This window comes from Rhea pennata, chromosome 3 (genome assembly GCF_028389875.1).
Source record: "Rhea pennata isolate bPtePen1 chromosome 3, bPtePen1.pri, whole genome shotgun sequence".
In the NCBI taxonomy this organism is placed as follows: domain Eukaryota; kingdom Metazoa; phylum Chordata; class Aves; order Rheiformes; family Rheidae; genus Rhea; species Rhea pennata.
This window is the reverse complement of record NC_084665.1, coordinates 88281760-88301919: the sequence shown is the minus strand read 5'-3', so window position 1 is coordinate 88301919 and position 20160 is coordinate 88281760. Positions and strand designations below refer to the sequence as shown.

At 42.1% G+C, this 20160-nt stretch overlaps 1 protein-coding gene across 6 annotated transcripts in view; it reads right to left on the bottom strand.

The window, feature by feature from the left end:
- The window catches only part of BACH2 (BTB domain and CNC homolog 2), a 196826-nt gene that overhangs the window by 63587 nt on the left and 113079 nt on the right, over positions 1-20160 (bottom strand). The window contains exon 1 of one of the 6 annotated variants that reach the window (XM_062572748.1): positions 19806-19979. The exons of 4 other annotated variants lie outside the window; for them this stretch is intronic. The gene's annotated coding sequence lies outside the window, so the exon portion shown is untranslated. Of the gene's footprint in view, positions 1-19805; positions 19980-20160 lie in introns of those variants that run through there. One more of the 6 variants, XM_062572747.1, reaches the window with a different exon arrangement.

Sequence of the window (20160 nt, the reverse complement as noted above, 5' to 3'; positions counted from 1 at the left end):
GAACTTGGATTTTATCTTCTTCATCTGAGGGTACCTACATTGTTGAGCTTTTCATGCAGCTTTTTGAAGTTTCTTTGGTTTCTTTGCCCACACAGAACTACAATGCAATCAATATACTTAAGGCTCCAAAAGCTATCAAATCTATACAAATAGGAGATGCTTAACCAATCTGATAGCCTCCTATGATGGAATGACTGGCTGGGTGGATGAGGGGAGAGCAGTGGACATTGTCTGCCTTGACTTCAGCAAGGCTTTTGACACTCTCTCCCATAACATCCTCCTAGAGAAGCTCAGGAAGTGTCGGTTAGATGAGTAGACAGGGAGGTGGACTGAGAACTGGCTGAAAGGCAGAGATCAAGGGGCATCATCAGTGGCGTGGAGCCTAGCTGGAGGCCTGTGGCTAGTGGCATTCCCCAGGGCTCAGGACTGGGTCCCATCCTGTTCAACTTCTTCATCAATGACCTGGATGAGGGGACAGAGTGCCTCCTCAGAAAATTTGCTGATGATCCCAAGCTGGGAGGAGTGGCTGACACACCTGAGGGCTGTGCTGCCATTCAGAGAGACCTGGCCAGGCTGGAGAGCTGGGCAGAGAGGAACCTCCTGAGGTTCAACAAGGGCAAGTGCACCTAGGGAGAGTCCTGCACCTAGGGAGAGTCCTGCACCTAGGGAGAAATAACCCTAGGCACCAGGACAAGCTGGGGGCTGACCTGCTGGAGAGCAGCTCTGCAGAGAAGGACCTGGGAGTGCTGGTGGATGACAAGTTGACCATGAGCCAGCAATGTGCCCTTGTGGCCAAGAAGGCATATGGCAGCATGGGCTGCATTTGGAAGACAGTTGCCAGCAGGTGGAGGGAGGTGATCCTGCCCCTCTACTCAGCCCCAATGAGGCCTCATCTCGAGTCCTGCGTCCAGTTCTGGGCTTCTCACTACAACAGAGACATGCAGCTACTGGAGAGAGTCCAGCAAAGGGCTACGAAGATGATCAGAGGGCTGGAGCACCTGCCCTATGAGGAACGGCTGCGAGAGCTGGGCCTCTTCAGCCTGGGGAAGAGAAGAGTGAGGGGGGATCTTATCAGTGTGTACAAGTACCTGAAGGGATGGGACAAAGTCTTTTCAGCTGTCCCATTTGACAGGACAAGAGGCAATGGGCAGAAACTGAAGCACAGAAGTTCTGCCTGACCGTGAGGGGGAATTTCTTCCCTGTGAGAGTGACGGAGCACTGGCACAGGTTGCCCAGAGAGGTTGTGGAGTCTCCTGCTCCGGAGATCTTCAACGCCCGCCTGGATGCCACCCTTTCTAACATGCTCTAGGTGACCCTGCTGAGCAGGGAGGTTGGACTAGATGATCCCCAGAGGTCCCTTCCTACCTTACCGATTCTATGATTCTATGATCTAAAAATCTAAGCTGCATTTTATCCCAGGGAAGCAGAGTAGTTGGATTATTTCTGTCTGAATTATTGGAATTTAGACATTACTTCTAAGATTCACAAATCTTAAAAGCAGAAAGGGCCATCTAGAAAGATCATCTATTCTGACCTCCTACAGGCAAAATCAAGTTATGTTTATCACATAGATGTGCAATCCTGTCAGAGGGAAAAATAAAACAGCCACTTTGCTTGACAAGCTTTCTTCAACTGTTACTGGTCTTATCTGTTCTTTTAGCCTCCAAATTCTCTCTTGACAGATCCTGAAATAGCTGTTCCGCTATTTCACCCTGGACTGACGTCAAGCTAAGGCAGCCTACAGTTCCCTGGGACATCCCTTTTATCTTTTTGAAATATCGGAAATACATTTGGCAGACCTCCAGTTTTCTGGAATTCGCCTGTTTTCCCAAGATTTGTTACATATTAACAGTCACTTTTTAGCTTTTCAGCCACCTCCTTTTAAGATTCCTGGAGGTAAAAGTTGCTAAGAGTTGTTGATGTGAAAATGATTAATTTCTATCACTCCTGTCTCAGGTCCTCCTTCGCTTTCTGTTCTGTCCACATCCTGTGTGTCCACATCTCTGTGTCCACATCTTCTGTTGTATAAATACAGAACTCATCCAAGTAATATTTGTGCCTTTTCTATTTTCCCTTTTTTGATACTTTATTAATGAATGTTGTATCACTACTTCTATTTCTTCAATTAGATAGGATGGCTTCTCGTTACTGTAATATTTTTGTTATTGATGACAATGTAAAATCATAATTTCTGAGAAGCTGGCAGAATATTCTTTGACAATTTCCAGTGCTTTCAAAACTTTTTACTTTAAATGTAATGTTGTGCCAACAAAACAGGTTTTAACTTTGGAAAACAGATCTTTTCCAGGTCTGAGCATACATAAATTTACAATCTAATGCCAGGTGTAGTGCTCAGTTTGCACAAGGTCAATGTAAGGCATCTGACGCCCCGTGAGTCAAATTATTTAAGACTGTTAACAAGTAATAGCACCTGACAAACTGCTTCCCCTCTCTATTTATCCTGTTCTCTCTCATGCTATGAGATGCAAACATTTTCCAGTCCATTCTTAACAAAGCAACTCCATAAAAATTAAACAATATCAATTTTATTACATCTCTGCTCATATGCCTCTGTCTCCCACTCTTATTGACTAATGCTAAGTCAAACAATACGTTCTTACATAAACCTGTGCTTTCAGACTTATATCGATAGCACCATAATGCTGCTTTATATGGTTGGGTATTCACTACTATTACTCTCCACCTTTATAGTTAGTTTACAATCAGGGGAACTGTCTACAGTTCCCTTAACTTTGCTCACTTATCTTCAAGTCTGGTATTTCTTTTTGGTAGAGAAATACAGGCATGAAAAGCAGACATGCCCCATCTCTGCAATCCACATCTTGAAGATCACAAAATCCAAAGCCTTTTGCAACACATAGCACCTGCAGCTACTGTAACCTGCCACTACTGTCTGCCTTACCACTCCTTTGAAAAGGAGACAGAAGAGTGCCCAGGACTGCCATATCGAAGTGCAGCACAAAACACATTGACAAGAACCCTGTCCCTATGGTGGCAATCACCACTTGCACACTATCTTCGGGACCATCGCAAGATTGCTCCGGGATGTTTCTGGCAGCTTTGACCTATTTCTGTATTGAATTTTTGTTGAGCTAATGAAATGCATCCCAGGCCCACATTTCAGACAAACTTTAATAGATAATCTTATTTGATAAATAAGCAAATGACTGTTTCTAAAAAGTCTGTGAGCTTTTTCTGCTGTGAGTTGAGAAGTTATGTTCACCATAGATCTTGGAGACATGCAATTAAAACCTGCCAAACCTGCATGCATGCAGGATCCAAATGAAGGCTGAGCAGGCTACGTTACATGATGCTCCAAATGCATTTTCCACCTGAAATTTCCTATCTTTGCTCCACAGCATGGGGGCACCAGAGCTTTGGAAGACCACCAACCTTTAATCAATACTTAATTTCAAGATTTATTTCCCTATTTACTTCCTCCTCAGCTGAAACATTTCAGCAGTGGTTTTCCAACTGTTGTCTGAAGGAGCACCACACCAAAAAAACTGTAGCCTTGTGCTCTTGAAACTTAGCAGCTTTATTGAGGCTCAAAATGTGGTGTTTTAGGGAGAAGTCTCTCCTACCAGTGACAAGACACAATGCAGGCAGCCCTATTCAGGACGCACATGTACGGTAAGAAGCGTGGGGAGGTCTGCATGCAACAAGACTTAGCTGGCACATTCCCACACTTGATTCGGCAAGATATTGAGTGCCTTCAACCCATGGCTTTTAATGGGATTAAGGGAGCTCTGCCACTAGGAGGATCAAGTCATAAAAGCATAACGACAAAGAGATTAAACTACAGATTAATAATTATACAGCATAAGCAACCTGGGATAAAATAAACTCTTTTGCTCCCCTAGAGACTGACACGTTTATGTACAAAGTGGGCAATCTATAAAGCTCATTGATTAGTATTTCTAGAGAAGCTAATCTAAAAGCTTTACTATTTATTAACTAACATACAAACGATACTAAAATACAAATAATGAGCTAGGAAACAATCAATACCTCCCACAGCTTGCAAACCCCTACAGCAATTTTCATGGTAAAAGGGGAGCAATCCATATGGCAAACACCAGTGCTTGACAGCGACTTCATCTCTCTATAAACATGTAAAAGAACGCAGTCCACAATGCAAAAAGAAGCATATTTTTTTCTTGCTTCTCTATCTCCTGAGGTTGCACCTACCCTAATTGTATCTGACCTACACTGCAGGCTGAAAAAAAAACTTGAACAAACAAAAATCAACCCAGAACAACAACAACAAAAAAGCCTCCAACAAACCTTACAACTAAATCAATGTACTGTGTTTCTGGGGTTATCAGAAGATGCTAAGTATTGATATGCAGAACCGAATCCAGTATTTTTAGACAAACTTGACCACACAGGTAACACAGTTGCATGAAAAAAAGAGAGAATTTCCCACAGTCAGACTAAATGCTGATTTTGCCATTAGCACAATTCAGGTGTTATAGAAATAGGGTCAGTTAATTTATATTTATCAAAAGTCAAGGTCAGCTAAGTATATCTACAAACCTCTGACATTACCTCAAGAATTTTAGTCATAGAGGGACACAGCTTAGTTATATGCCCAAAGGTGTATTAAAATGTTTTCAAAAATACTTTTTGCTTGGTGAGATTTTGGATAGAGTCACTACTTTGTTATGAATGAAATAATGCTTTTCTTCTTTACTTCAAAACACTTAAAAACAGAGCCATGTGTACATGTGTTTTTATACACATATACACAGTCATGTGCATGTATAAATATGTGTAGACTCACATACACACACATATTGTTTAATTAGTATCTCATAGAAAACGTATGTTATTGTTATTACATGTTTCTGGTAATGCCTATATTTTTTCGTATGAGCTTTGTAAATGTTAAAAAATGACTTGATTGCTACTAAAACAATCCCTGCCTCAGGCCTATTAATACAGCTACACAGATCTGTACCAGCAGGAAACATTCCCTTAACTCTGTACAAATTAATTGGCTCAGTATTATTTGTAGCAATTATTCCATTTATTTCTCACCTGAAGTACATCCACACATACGTTCATCTCCTCTGCATGTGGCAGGAATTTTTCCAAATGGAGAACAAGCAAGAGGAGAAATTAAAATCTTGAAAGAGGTATTTGTGCAAATGTTTTTAGTAATAATAAAGGAGAGATGTGTGAGAAAAGCTACAAAATGGGACTGGTCCAGAGCCAGTGGTTAGAAGTTGAAGTGAAGGGCAAGAGCCAGGAGCAACATCCACATGGAAGCTAAAATCAAGTTATTACGGATGAGCGAGAGGGTCTCAGATAAGAGAAAGGAAAAGGACCAAGCCCGGTGCCAGAGAGAGGAGCACAAAGAGGCTGAGAGGTTACAGACCAAAAGCTGCGGAGAAGGAAATGAAGGGATGGTTGGCCACATTTCAAGGGGAACGGTCTATAGTAACAGGGAAGGTTGGAAGTGGCAGGAGTCCAATTCGGCCACGGCCGTTACCAGGAGGGTTGAGGGGCAAAGGTGAGGAGAGAGGAAAGGATCGTGGGAAAGAACAGCTATTTTCCAGTGTTTTCAGTGAGCACAAAGAAACTCGAGAAGCCAGAGATGCAGACGTTGCAGACTACAGCGAGTATATAAGGATGCAGAGAGGAAGCAGAAAAGAGTGGGCAGGCAGGACAGAGAGGTTACACTGCCTAGAAAAGAGAGGGAAACCACTGCCAAGAAGTCTGAAAAGAAGTGGGAATGGAGGCGACAAGCGGAAAACAGTTGCTGGAAATTGTCCTTTCCTCCAAAAGGAGATGGGCCGATGCTTTTCCAAAGGCAGACGCAGGAAGGGAAAGTTGCAGGCGCCGAGTCAGGCAGAGAGGGAGCTGTCGACATCAGAGGAGCGTCGGAGTGGAGACAGATGAGAGGAGAGAGACGATACCCTGGCGAGAGGCTGAAGAGGGGGATGAGGACTGTGCTGCGAGATGATCATCATGCGCATGAGAAAATTAGTAGCACAGTAGATGCCAAGCGAAAGGTAGAGAGCAGAAGAGGTTACGGAGGTGGCGGTAAGAGCCTAAGCTTGAAATAAAACTGACAGTCCAAGAGTCCAAATGCGGCACGAGCGCGCTTCCCGGCTGCTCTGCTCCACTGTGGGGTCGCAGTGTTTTGTATCAGGGCACGAACATGACTCCGACGACCCGCTGGCTGATCCCAGCGGAGCAAAAGAATAAGAGAGAGGGGAAATAAAAGGCAGCTGACAATAGCCACCCGTGGACAAAAAGGGAGCTTTTAGCACAGCTGTGCGGCTGTACTTGATTTATGCAAACTTCTTTATGCAAAATTGAGGCACAGCCTCGCAAAGGGCTTGCTAGAGAAAGCAACGTGGACAGAAATGCATGTTAGAAAGGGAGAAGGAAAACGGTGATGTCCTGGCCCATGCACAGAAGCGTATGGAGTTCTGGATCCCAATTTCAGCAGCCAGCATAAAAGCATTTTCATCATCCTCTTCCCATACAAGGCATCTCTGTCTCCAGCAGCATTAGGATTAATGTAAACAAAGACCTAAGAGCTGCATTAGAAAGCTTATTATTTTGTATTTGAGCTTGACATCCCCTTGAGATATAAAAGCTTGCCTCCTCAGGAAAATGATTACATGAACATTGAAAAAACTCCGGCCTTTGTGACAGAGAAGTTGATTTTTAATGAAGAAACAAAACGCAGCAGCCCTGATTGCACAGTACCTATTTTTTGTAAGTGTTCTTTTCTAGTAGCAAGCAATTAATCTTGTGTTAAGAGTCTGAAAAGTCCCTACTAGTTTTTGAACTTGCAGACAGCTGGAAAATGCCTACTTAGGCTAGTATGCACATCTTTGAGTAATTCCACTTGCTAATTACTCTTCCAGAAAAGAGAGGCTGCCAACAGCTATTCTAACATTTTGCTAACTAGGGAGGGATATCACATCGCATTATCATATATCATGTAAATTAACACCAGGATGCTGTTGAAGCAATGCAAAAAAAAATCAGGTAGTTGAGAAAAGAAATTAAAGCTAATCGATTTGCACAAAAAAAATGTGTGGTGCAAAGACAGCACTGCAGAAACAAAGGGCACAGCTGGGGAACAACAACAAAAAAAGAGCGAAAGCAGCACAGCAGCATTTGCAGAAGTTGTCAGATTCCTTCCCCAGGTGACAGATTAGATGAGACGGGAGCCTGGGACCCCTCGCAAATGTGACTTTCCAGTACTCCACTAACCCACTGCATCTAGAGCAATGCTCACCTCTGCAGCACGACCGATGTGATTCGAACTGGCAAGCACTTGCGTGGAAAAGCACAAAGCTTTCCCCGGCTCTGCGAGGTTTCTGCAATATTCATCGCGATGATGGACAGGAGGGAATTCAAACTTGCAGGGCAGAGAAAGCTCCCTACCCTCCAGCCCTCCCCAGTGCTGCTGCCCAGTAGATTAGATATCCCAGAGCTGAAGGCGCAGCGACTTGCGTGAAAGGCAGAGAGAGGGGCAGGCCCCGGAGCGTGACCTGGCTGAGAGTGGGGGGAGCAGCCTGGAGGCAATTAGAGAGGTGCCTTTACATACGTGTGTGCGCGTGTGTGTATTAACTGCAACCAACCAAAAGGAGTTTTTGCAATAGGAATGTCTGTTCTGCAAATGGGTGGGTAAAGGCAATTTCTTTTCTGTGTGAATGTCATCATGCACCATCTCTAGGGAGGCTCAGGCCACCTCAAATCAATTCTCTCTCTCCCTCTTTCTTTTTTCTTTTTCTTTCTTTCTTTTTTTTTTTTTTTTTTTTTTTTGAATGTTGTTAAAACTGCAGTAATCAATCCTATTTAAGGGAAGGGAAAAAAGTCTTTATATCACTGCTTTCCCTTCTTACTAAACGTGACACAAAATACTGACACATTAGCACAGAGGAGAAAAAACCTAAGCCTGACTGATTAGGGACACACTTGTGCATTTACTAAGCAGCCTGAGGAATGAGGCAGCAGGCACCACGGACAACTACAGAGCTTGTTCATCGAATGCCTGCAGTAGCAGTTTCCTGTTACTGAGAGGTTTCCTTGAAATCACTCCACAAATGCACTGCAACCAATGTGTAAAAGAAACCACTTTTCCTGCTCCGATTGCCCACTTGAACTTTTCAAGAAGGTTGCATTCATTTACCATTGATCTACAGTATTGCGTTGACAACTGACTGGCCCAGCAAAGGCTGCAAAACCTGAGCTATTTATGTGATCCATGCACCACTTTACCTGTATGCCTCAGACAGGCACACTGAGCAGTGCCGTATTATCCCCATTTTACAGACTGGCAGCGGTGGTACAAGCAAGGTATCCGCTGACCAGTGCTGCAGGTTATAGTGAGCTGATTACCTACCTGTAGTCTACTCTTGACTACGAGCTAAGATTACTAGGCACTTTAAAAGTTACTAGCATGAAACAATCCCCATTCTGAAAACCTTGCTTTAGGAAGGCATAAGAGAAGCAAAGGATAAATATAGCTATTTGTTTTTAAAGCAGCATCGGTTTCTGTAAGTATGAAATCTCTTGAAACTATTAACATAAAAATGTAAATACTTAGTTTTGCATTTTTAAAGATTCTCTAGTCCGTGAAATAGTAGGTCGAGCAGAGAATTGGTGCCATCAGTTAAAGGACAAGGCAATTTTCATCATTGTTATGACCCAGACAAGAGCTGGAATTTGGCCCACGGTGACTATTCGAAAGCTTCACTCTATTGGGCACTCATACAGGGTTTATCATCGCTGCCTTCATTATCTCTCTGTGGCTTCATTTGTCTGTGTTATGTATACATAAGCACACATGGACCGTGAAACTTGCAATGAACTCTTGTAATACTGGCTGTCAGCAAGCAACTCAGAGTCAGAAAAAAAATGCTTTATCAAGAGATCGTACCTAAGAACATGGCAAAACTAATTATCCCAAGAAGGGTCCCCCTTCCTTTTAAAATCAGCAGTGTGTATGATGGAATAACTCAATGTAAACATATTGCTCTGAATTTCACCACCCTGAGCATCAAGCTTTGCATTGCTGTGGAAGAACAAGTATGAATCCACCAAGAATTCGCTATTGTAACAAATACCTAAACCTGACAATCGAAAAGTTTTTACAGTGTTTTTGAGAGAGAGAAATGGGACAAAAAAAGCATGAAGCTTAAAACGAGCAGTATGCCAAAGCTTACAATACAAATGTAAAACAAGTATCTGTACGGAAAAACTGAGAAGATAGCTTAATCCCTCCTATGATCAAGACAGTGGGCAATTTCTAGTGAAGAGCTGCTGGAGACAAAAGGGACAGAACAACTGTTCTGGGTAGCTTCAGTAACCATCTTAAAAAATATGTGGCAAGAAAAGGCTCCAAGATAGACCAGGCTTGGGGTAAACCGCAGACTACATAAGCCATGCCTCACAGGCTGGGCCAACTCAGGAAAACCCCTGCTAGGGCATTCTGTGGCTTTGTATTTCAGCAACTTTGCTTCATTACTCCAAGTCTAGTTTTAAGTAAATGTTTCTCTAATCCTTAAATGTAACCTTAAGTCTCATTTAGAGACAAAGTTGTCCCATTATTCAGACACACAAACAGATTGTTGAATTCCCTGGAGTTTGGCCATCTTCAGAACTTCCAAAGGGGGACATTTCCTACAGCGCTGCAGGATAACTCAACAATAACTGAAGGCTAATGAGATGCACAGGCCCTCACATTTAACGAAGGAGTCTGTATGAAAGAGGTGTTTTCCAGTGGCCACAGTTAGATAGGAAAGCTCTTTAGCATGCACTAGGCGGTGGAAATGAAGAGCAAATGAATCACAAGAGAGAAAAAAATTGTGGAACTGCCCAATACTCTTCCACTTAAATTCGGCAAAGTTAAGCTACATCTAAGTGATACAACTAGAACTGCTATCCTGAGAGAAAGAAACAAGTAATTAGGAATCAGATTCTGTCTAAGAATTGGATAAAATTCTACAGCACAATCCAAGGAAAAGAAGTTGTCCTAATTTACTGCAGAAATAATAATAAAAAAAAAGGTAAGCTTGGCAAGCTTATCCAAAACAAATGAATAAAATGAATAAACAGGCAAGTTTCCTCCAATGCAGTGCCTGGAAGAAAAGGTCAAAAAAAAAAAACAAAACAAAACAAACAAAAAAAAAACCACACAACTACTTTTCTTAGGAGAAGCCCAACAAATTCCTGGTTTCCCACTGGGTGGTGCAACCACTGGTCTCACAAAATCTTTCCGTGTACTTCAGTGAAAATACGATCACCAGCTTCCAAGGACAAGGCTACAGTGGAGTCCTAAGGAAGTCCTGAAGAACTGTCTGTTCTTCAATGTCAGCCTGTGCTGCTAGGAAGGAGGGTGGGGGACAAGGGGCATAGGCCAATATTTGCAGCAAAGAAGCAACTCCACTTAATCACTCCACTTTTAATGTAAAATGACAGCCTCAAATACTCATCCAACAATGAAGCAAGAGCAAAAGCCAAATGTGAGATGCACAGAAACGTATTCTTATATCCAAAGCCATCTGTCCGTATTTGTTCATTCTTACTGTTTTACCAATTGACCTACTGTTCCGAATCACAGATTGGTGGAAATAGCAGTGTTGGAAGGTACCACTAGGAAAAACAGTTAGTGTCCCATAATCAGCAGAACTGAAGAATTATTTCCAGGAGTCCGAGGTAGTGATCACAGAAGCTGGAAAACCAAAATCCCACAGAGGGGGAAACACAGATTTGACCGTGACTGCTGCGTGTATGCCACAGATAGAAGCACACACGTTTTGAGGTCCAAACTCCAACGTGAGAAAGACTGCTCATATACATCGGCAACAAGCAGCAGGACAAACAATTGACAAGAAACATGTGTTCTCTTTTTTTGGAATCACGTGAGAAGTTTAGCTGCTCATAACAAAGACCAGACCAGATTTCAAGTACAGTGGTGCTATCCTTTCCCTGATTCTCAGACTTGCCTCGGAGTAAAGGAGACCGCAAAAACCGGAGATGCCCACAATATATTTCTGTATCAAAGTCCTGTGAACTAAAAATCTCTTCAACTATTCTCAAACAATTGCTCTCTCTCCAACTCATACAAAGATAAGTTTCCTCTCTGAAGTAATTTTTAGTAACATAAGTAGGCCTTGTAATGGCAACCCCTGTTAATTTTATATCTTCAAAAACCGTTACCACCTCTCAGTTCAGGTTTTTCACAAAGCGTCCACCCTCACCATTTTTCAGTCTTTGAGTCTATCATTTAAGATAGGCTTGTCTTAATAGGCCAGGCTGGTTTTACTGCGCATTTGAATTTGTGGTAAGTTGCAAGGGCTTTAGGACGGATTTCATCCTGGCCGAAGCACCCTTGACTTTCTGTGTGCCCTCCTCCACCTCAGCGCTCCTTTTTCCTTTGAAGTGATGAAAAGGAAGCTAGGAAATGCAACAGATGGTCTGAAATCCGTTCCCTTCAAAAACCACCATTACTGCAGCTAGCTTAGGCAATATTTCAAATATTTCTGCATGTGCAATAGTGTACTCATGACTAGGGAAGATTAGGAGAATGCTTTTAAAACTCCCCTATAGACATGCTGTTTATAATGGTCTATTTCTGTTGTTGAAAGATCTCTTCTTTTCCCTACCCTAATTCCAATGAGAAAACTAATCTTCCCCAGATTTAAAGCTGACAGGTGGTACATGCATAATTAAAGATGACCTAACATAGAATGCTCTCATTTCTGGCATATTATCAGACACTTAAGCAAAGCAATTATCAGTAGGCAATCTTTTCTGTCAACAGAGATTGGATGAAACATTTCTTCAGTCAAGAAGACTTGTAATGATGATATGTATGTATTTGCAAATACTTTAGCAACATAACACACATTGAAATCTCTTGTTATCTCTTGTAATGTCTTCGATCACCTACAGTAGCCTCTTCCTGCTTTTTCATGTTCTCCTGTGTCATTTCCATGGACTTGCAGTCCCTATTACATAAATTCACCTTGCTCCTACACCTTCCACGACCTGACCTCCTTCCAGCCATGTGCACTTCCTACAAGTCTCCTCTAACTCCTGACTTTGCACTGACTGCAACAGTGCAACCCTTATACTGGGACAGGCTGACAGGTGATCTGTTACCCAGGAAACCTCATCCTCCTTCTTTTTGATCTAAAAGCAAACACAAACCCCATCTCTCCAACAAAAAGCAGGAAAACACAGCTAAACCTCCCCAAGCCCTTCATCAAAACTGATCTCTCCATCCAAGAGTAGTAGCCACCTGCAGTATGGCAAGTGTCCTGTGCTATGATGCTCTCTTTATCTCCTTTTAGTAGATCTTACAGCTGTGAACGCCTGCAGGGAGGTATTCAATATATTGTATAGCATATCATACTTTTTGTGAAGAACCTCACGTACTCAGACATCAGGTGCAACGACCTGAACACCTTTCTTTTAGGATCTCTGAGCGCTGCAGAGGTTAAGGGCGGCACACTGTCCCCAGTTTATAGATTGGACAAATGCAAGCAAAGATCAGTCAGGAATTTTATGTGGAATCGAATCAAATGCCTATGTCAGAACTAAGACCATCTTCCCAGCTTTTTGGTTTAACAAGCAGATGGCACTGCCTCCCAAAATAGTAATGTCACTCATGCAGTTTGAGAGAGAAACTTTTTAACCTAAACTCTTAAAATGCTTCCTTAAAAGAGTATTTTGCAATGAATCCAGAAAAGCATTCTGTCCTTCTTTTTTTTTTTTTTTTTTTTTTTTTTTTTTGTTAAAAAGAGTATTTTTTAGACATGATCTTTTGGGGGTCAAAAGCAGGGAGACAAAAGAAAAAGAAAAAGAAAAAGGGAAAAGAAAAGCCTAAAAAGATGAATGGTTTTAATTTGGGAGAAATTAGGATTGTGAGAAGTACTATAAACCTCAATTACATATACACACACGAGACTGCACTTTACCTTATGAAAGATCTGCTCTTAGGGTATAAAATTGCTTTAATATTGCGATGAGACAAGTGTTTTTAAAAAATGGCTTATGATAATGGATTTTCAAAGCAAAAGTAAAGCTGCTTTTCCCTGAGAACAGGGCTTTATAGATGGGAACTTCACAATCCCAATGGTGTGCATTTTACTGCGTTTCACAAGATCTCTCATTATTTAAATTCCTATGTATTTATGTCACACATGGATAAACGACCTTATTGTTCAGAACATGTCTTTATATGAACATCTCTGCTGTTAGAAGTAGTGTTATTTTGCTTTTCTCCCCCCCGCTTCCCCTTACCAAGTCAGAACAAAAGTCTCTTTTACTGCAGTTTTGGGAACTTCATGCAAATGGCAGTTTTTACACATCAATCGTCAGTTTAATAACACTAATGATAAAAGGGGAATTAATGGTAATGGGCTGACTTTTTGGCAAGCAAAATCAGAGTTTATGGAGAAGTTTCTGTTATGTCAAACTTTATAGTCCTGCATTATCAAAAGTGTTAGTAAGGAGACTTAAGATTAAACTATTGACTTGTTAGCAAGCTGGGGTTACTGAACCACAACTTTCTTGCATAAAGATTGATTACTTAGAAATCCATTAAACAAGATAGGAAGAGATAACAAAAGTCTTCTGGGACAGCAGGGAGCCGTTTACAGAACAAAATAAATTTGCCAGGGGATACAAATCTGACTGAACATGCTCAATATCTCTCTCCGTTAAAGCGATACTAGTTAGTCTCTGATTTTTCCCTAAGGGATAGAGTTTGGTCATTCTTTCTTCCACCCCACCACCCTCTTGTATTTTGCTGCCTTTAAAGTCTGGTCTTGCATCCATTACCCACGTGAGTGACCCCAGTGATTTCACAAGTGCTGTTTATAGGTGTTGGTGCTGCAGGATCAGTGTGGAAAGGGGAAAACAACAACATACACGTCATCAAGAAGCCAAGAACAAATGTTTTTTTCTGTGGATTGATGGATGACAACACAAAGTTGCATTTTGAAAATGTGGTTAGATCATGACCACCAGAATGAGACTGAATATTAGAAAAAGCATTTGCTTTCCAAACATGAAAAAAAAATAGATGTGCCAAATTGGCAGCTTTCTGAAGTTAAGATACCACAAGAGAAGCAAATGATGGCAGATTATTAAAAATATGCACAGATCAACACAGTAAGGAACAGCTTGCATAGCTATAAGCACTACAAATGGGTGCTTAACTGGACATGGTGGTTTCCTATAGCAATGATGGTCTAAGCACACAGGCAGGACAAGCTTTATATCCTTTAGATATTAGCTCTACTTTCTATCCATACAGACAGACATAATGCTACTCCTTACACCACTCTAGCCCAATTCTAATATGGGAAAGATTCAGACTAGATACAAATAACAGTTTGCTACCTCCCACTCACTTTTTGCTATGTTCAGGACCTCCTAATAAATTGCTCCATTGCTGAATCCATGCAGGGCACCTTCTTTTCCACAGATGCCTTGCTGCTTTTTAATCTGGCCTGTAGGTTTGCTATGGTTCCTAGAGAGAGGCTGCAAGGACTGAGTCCTGTATTCAGAGAAAGATGGGCCATTTCCAGCAAAGTTAACACACGTTACAGGAATATAGACACAACAAACTTGTTCCTTAGGCTGTTTATTGTTACAAATAGTCAAAGAGTGTTAGAAGAGACAAATTCCAGAATCACTGAATTATTCTGAATCATGAATTCTGCTCTACCAATTTAGATGAGGCCATGAATGATTTTATAAATATTTTAATGACACTGAAAAAAAGAAAGAAAGGATTCTGACTGAACTTGAATACTTACTAACTTTTCCGAGGTTCCTCTCTGAATCGCAAGCTTCCCAGAAGTGCACTTTGGTTTGGCCCTATTACCCAGCTAATGCTCCCACACCTTGAAGCCACTTTTACAGGTGAAAAAATCTACCCAGATGACTGCTATTTTACTTGTTCTGCGTGTCTTTCATCCTACCATTTGTGAATGATGCAAATCAGAAGTTATCTGCTCTTATAAGTTTAGGAGAGGAGAAATCAAGCATGTTCCCAGATCACTATTTACAGCATGTACATACAGTGATGGTTTTCACGCGTAGGCAAGTGGAAAAAGATGCTTTTAGGCAGTACAAAGCCTGCTGAAGTTTTACTAAAAGCCCCAAGGCAGGTGGGACTTTTCATGTGCTGCAGAAATGAAACGTGTCATCCCTGGGAGAAACTGGTTTTATCTTAGAGGTCTGTCAAGAAGGGGTAGTTTTGGAGAGCTGTGGGAGCTGCACTGCCTCACCTACAAGAAAGCTATGAAACAACAGGAGCTAGAAGGTGTTGTATGCATGTAAGGTCAGAGACAAAAAAGTAGTCAAGCTGAAACAGCAGCTCTTGCCAATCTCTGAGGTAGTGCCCCTGAGAAGATGGATGCAACAGATGATCACAGAGAAAAGAGTGAGAAATAACTATTCCACTCAGCATCATCGTTGCAGTTGCAAGAAACAAGGTGCAATTATCAGTGGGTTTTACTTGGGAAAGGGTGGGTGAAGAGCAAAACACCTGGAGGTTTGTGCCTGCACACATGCGCTGAAATGGATTAAGCCTTTGGACTTTTGCTGCACCATCACCACAACAGAAGGCTCCTAGCGAGCTGTACCACAAGCCTCACCAAACTGCCTGAGTGCTTCCAAACGCGACCGTAGAGAACAACATTCGTGTCCTACCATCTGGCATAGCTCTTCCCAGTGCAGCTGGAGGCACGCAGCCCTAGACCAGGCTTCGCAGCTGGGACTGCACCACCTCCAGGCAGCACTAATGAGAATGGGTAACAACCTGCCTCTCTGCACACACCTGTGCTAAAATCATCCTGTAATCAAAACCCAGCTTCAAGAAACAAACCCTCAGCGAAATAAAGAAACGGATAAAGATCAGTGCCTGAGGGAGGTACACGGGACTAAATTTTTCCCAAGTCTGGAGGGGAGTCCCAGTTCCTACCCGAGTAATGGGAGCTGAGCAAGCTCAATCCTTGCTGCAGGACGGGATCTGCTCTAAACAACATCTGGAAAAATAATACTGTGTCATCAATACATCTGTAATCCAACCAAAAAAGCTTAAAAAACAACTAAAGAGCTTTGCATGGTAAACATCAGAAAAACACTGACTTCCAACCCTGCAGCCAGTTGTTCTGTAATATCTTCTGCTTTGTGCTGACAACCTTTTTTCCCTCCAATCATTCAGGCACAATGCCTTCAGGTCTGTCTAAGTAATGTAATTTACTGGAGTGGAATTCCCTTGATACCTTCTGCAGCACTCAGTGACAGTATCATTTATACTCTACACTGTCATGCCATGACACTGATACATTGGCTTTCATCCCTCATTCACTGCGGAGTGTGCAATTTCACCTTCCATTGTGCCCTTCTGCAGACTGCGCGTACAAATTCACTCCATTCATTCCTAATTACAAACCTCTGCTGAAACACTCTCATTAGATTTATATTTCTCACTCCAAATGTCAATCTTATTTGAAAATTCCAATTTTCCAGAAGATTCATCCATTAGCAGTAACCTCCAAAGCATTCCTTAACTGAGTGCATTAGAAGCGAAACAGGCAGAGCAGAGACGCACTTAAAATACACCATTATAGTAAATCTCCGTTGCTAATGTTTTCGTATTATTCGAGTAATGCAATAACGAGCCCATGAGTGGCCAATTCTGCTCCTCCAGCGCACGAACGCCACAAGCTCGCGATCAGCTGCCACGCCAGGCTCCGGCCTGAAAACCTCAATCACATGGCTTCGGTCTCTTACACTAATCTTAATTTAGTGCCTACATTTCACAGCGTGCAGAAAACACAGACGTACAGACTACGTGGAGCAGCGGCTCAAGTGCCTAAAAACAACCAAAAAGAGATCCATCTACCTCCTAAAGAAAAGGTGAACACTTCAAAAATGCTATCACCATACAAGGAAAAAAACTAACATGACTGTGGTGTTTATCGGGTGTTGTACAATGCGTTCTCTGTGCCACCTCTAAAAATAGCCTGTGTGGTGATACCCCCAGAAAAGAAAATACCGTCTCATCCAATTGGAGAGGGCAGAAACAGTGAATGGAGCATGAGTGTGCTTGCCACATGACACACACTCTCCTGCCGTTATCTGCAAAGCAATCAGGTCTGAACTCAGCTGCACCAGGCGCAGCAGCAGAAAGTAAGGGTGGTGGTGGTGGGGAAATCTACATCTGTATCAAAAAGGGAAAATTCCACAGAAAAAATGACAACAAATGTTTATCCTGCTTGTCAGCATCTGGTCACCTAAAGGATTGAGACATGCAGATAATTATAACAGATGTAAGGTAATTCCCTGCAGAAGCCACCACCACAGAAGCTAATTATTTCTGAAGTTTAGCCCATTCCCACCTGAAATATTTAAAGCCTTGATTACTGCATAAGCTCTCTTGCCTTTTATGCTTTGTATCAGCAGCCGGTCCAAAGGATGTGCACAGATGTTAAAACAGAAACATGCATTTAAGCAAAAAGGCATAAAAGAGGCGTAAGAGTAAGGCAGCAACAGCACACACAGTGCTCTCCTTCTAAGAAGAGGGGGAGCTTTGCATTAAGGTAATTTAATGGTATTTCATATTGCATAATAAAAAACTCACCACAGTCAGCATCAATATTCCATGGAGCAACTGCATGTGCCGCTAAGTGCCTCCCGTATACCACATCCTCTGCGCCGCGTGGAGTTACTCAGAACGAAAACCTATCGCCATATTTAGCCTAGTGCTCAGGTCAAACGAACCTTGCTGCCACACTACAATGCCTGGAAAAACCTGGAAGGGTCACCAAGTGACGAGAAGGCTGAGGAGTACAAGCTGACACACAACGGAAAGCAAGTTTTCAGCGTCTGTACCCTCGGATCTGCAGCTCTTGAGGAGACGCTCGCTCTCAGCTCATCCACTACAAGAATTACATCAAACCGAGAAGCTTGAAATGCACAGGCACACCCGTTCTCTGGAAATGCCACAACCACTCGATGAGTGAAGCAGGGACAGCACCAAACCTTCGACAATACAGTTACGAATTTCCCTGCATGTGCTGACAACATCTTCTCTTTAATGTTTCTCTTGGCCACGGGAGACATATCAATTAATGCGATCGTTAACAGTTTTAGCAGCTCAATACATTTCAACTAACTTAGCACGACCCTAACATGTGCGACTACCAAGAAAAGATAGCATACTTGCACAGTGGCACCCTAAAAAACAAGCCCAAAAGGTTTTGCATCCAAAAATTAACACTGAGAAATTTGTTTCTTGATGATCACCAGATTTGTATAAATTTCTTTTCTTTTCTTTTTTTTTTTTCCCAGAAGATTAAGTTCTGGATCAACAGTTCAAGTTACACAAGGGTAATTCTGGAGGGCTGATTTTAAAGATCTTTAAGTCCTCTCGAAAGCTGCTTTTTGCAGATACCAGAACAACTCTGCTTCCAAAATTCTTTCATCACCACTTCTGACTTATGTACTAAGCCTAACTCCTTTTTTTTTCCTTAGATAAGAAAAAGCCGATAAGTTAACACAGCTAGACAACACTGCAAATAAACTCCGTCTTTCATCTCAACACAGACACATTTACAAGTATTCAAACACAGGACTTACCAGGCAGAGACGAAGCTGCATGCAAGCCAGTCATTAGAGCTAACAGAACGATTATGCTTGCTCTACAAGTTGTGAAGCATTTGAAGCTTATTTTTAGTTGTACACAAAGGGCAATAAATGGAAAATCTTATTGTAATCACCACTTTTTTTGGCCACCCACACTTCCAACACCTACAGCACAAGTATATAACTGCAAAAAACCCAGAACTCATGGCTCATCTGAACAAGGGATGCAAACTAGCTAAACGCTGTTACTTTTTTTTCCAATTTGTATTTGGAGTTTCATTAGATTCTGTTAAACATCAATGGCACAGATATTCATACACACTGCATATCTACTACAGCAAGTATCATACTGGATTTTCATGCATTTAATTAATTATTTGCTCTTAGTTATCTGGTGGATTTCTTCTCAAAGGTGGCTAACCACCGATGAATTTTCAAACGATGAAATGGAGGAGATGCATCTCCCTAACTCTTGGTTTCTCCCTCTGCTCCCTGTATTAGTGATATATAAGGAGTTAATGCTTCACTTACCTGTGAGAAATTATACTGAATACTCTACCCAGAAACTGGCAATTAAAAAAAAAAATCCCTTTACAGTCATAATAGTAGAAGAACTTGAAACAAATTGCTGTCAAGGATGATTTCATTATGTTTAAATCCACTTTACCTCAACTTGCTTTGCAAATTACTTTTTAATTTTATACATAAAACTCCCATACCTACTACAAAGCTAGTTTATCTCTCTCTCCCATGCCCGATTCTTCCCGTTTACACCAAGTGCTCTGCAAAGCAACACGAGGATCGACCTAATTATCATCTGCAAAGCTGCAGAAAGCTAACCCAATTAACGGGCGAAAAAAAGAAATAAAGAGAAAACGTCTGTCTTAAGAGCAGACTAAAGAAAAGGATGGGTGAAGCCACAGGCTGGGGATGGGGAAAGGAGAGTTAACAATCTGCTGTCGCTAATTATCTTGCTGCCTCTGAAAACGCAAGCATTACAGAAAGTAAAGCATCCATTACAGACGCTCGTACTTCTGAACTCCTCAGAAATCATAACAGGAAACACGTGCCGTAAGCTAGCAATTAATATTTAACAAAACAATTTCAGACTAAGTGTCAGCTCCAGAGAAACGTGCTTTTACCTGCACTTACTTGCCCATTAGCTGGCAGCTAGACGGCACTGCCCGTCATCTCCAGCAGCCCCGCGCGGCGCCCGCTGCTCCCAACGCGCGGCGGTCGACGCGGCGCTGCCGAAACCAGGCAGTCGCCTTTCTGGCAACGATTTAGGTCGTAGGAACGGGTGATGTCTGCTGTAAAAGCGCAGGTAGCTAAATACTATGAAAAAAAAAAAAATGGGTCATACCCCACTGAGCTAACAACCACACCAGCCCCAGTGCTGGCGCTAAATGACTGTGCAGAGCTCTGCCAGAGGGAAAGGACAGATTTTAAGAGCAGTGAAAACAAAACTTCATGCGGTGAGATGGATTTTACTTTTCG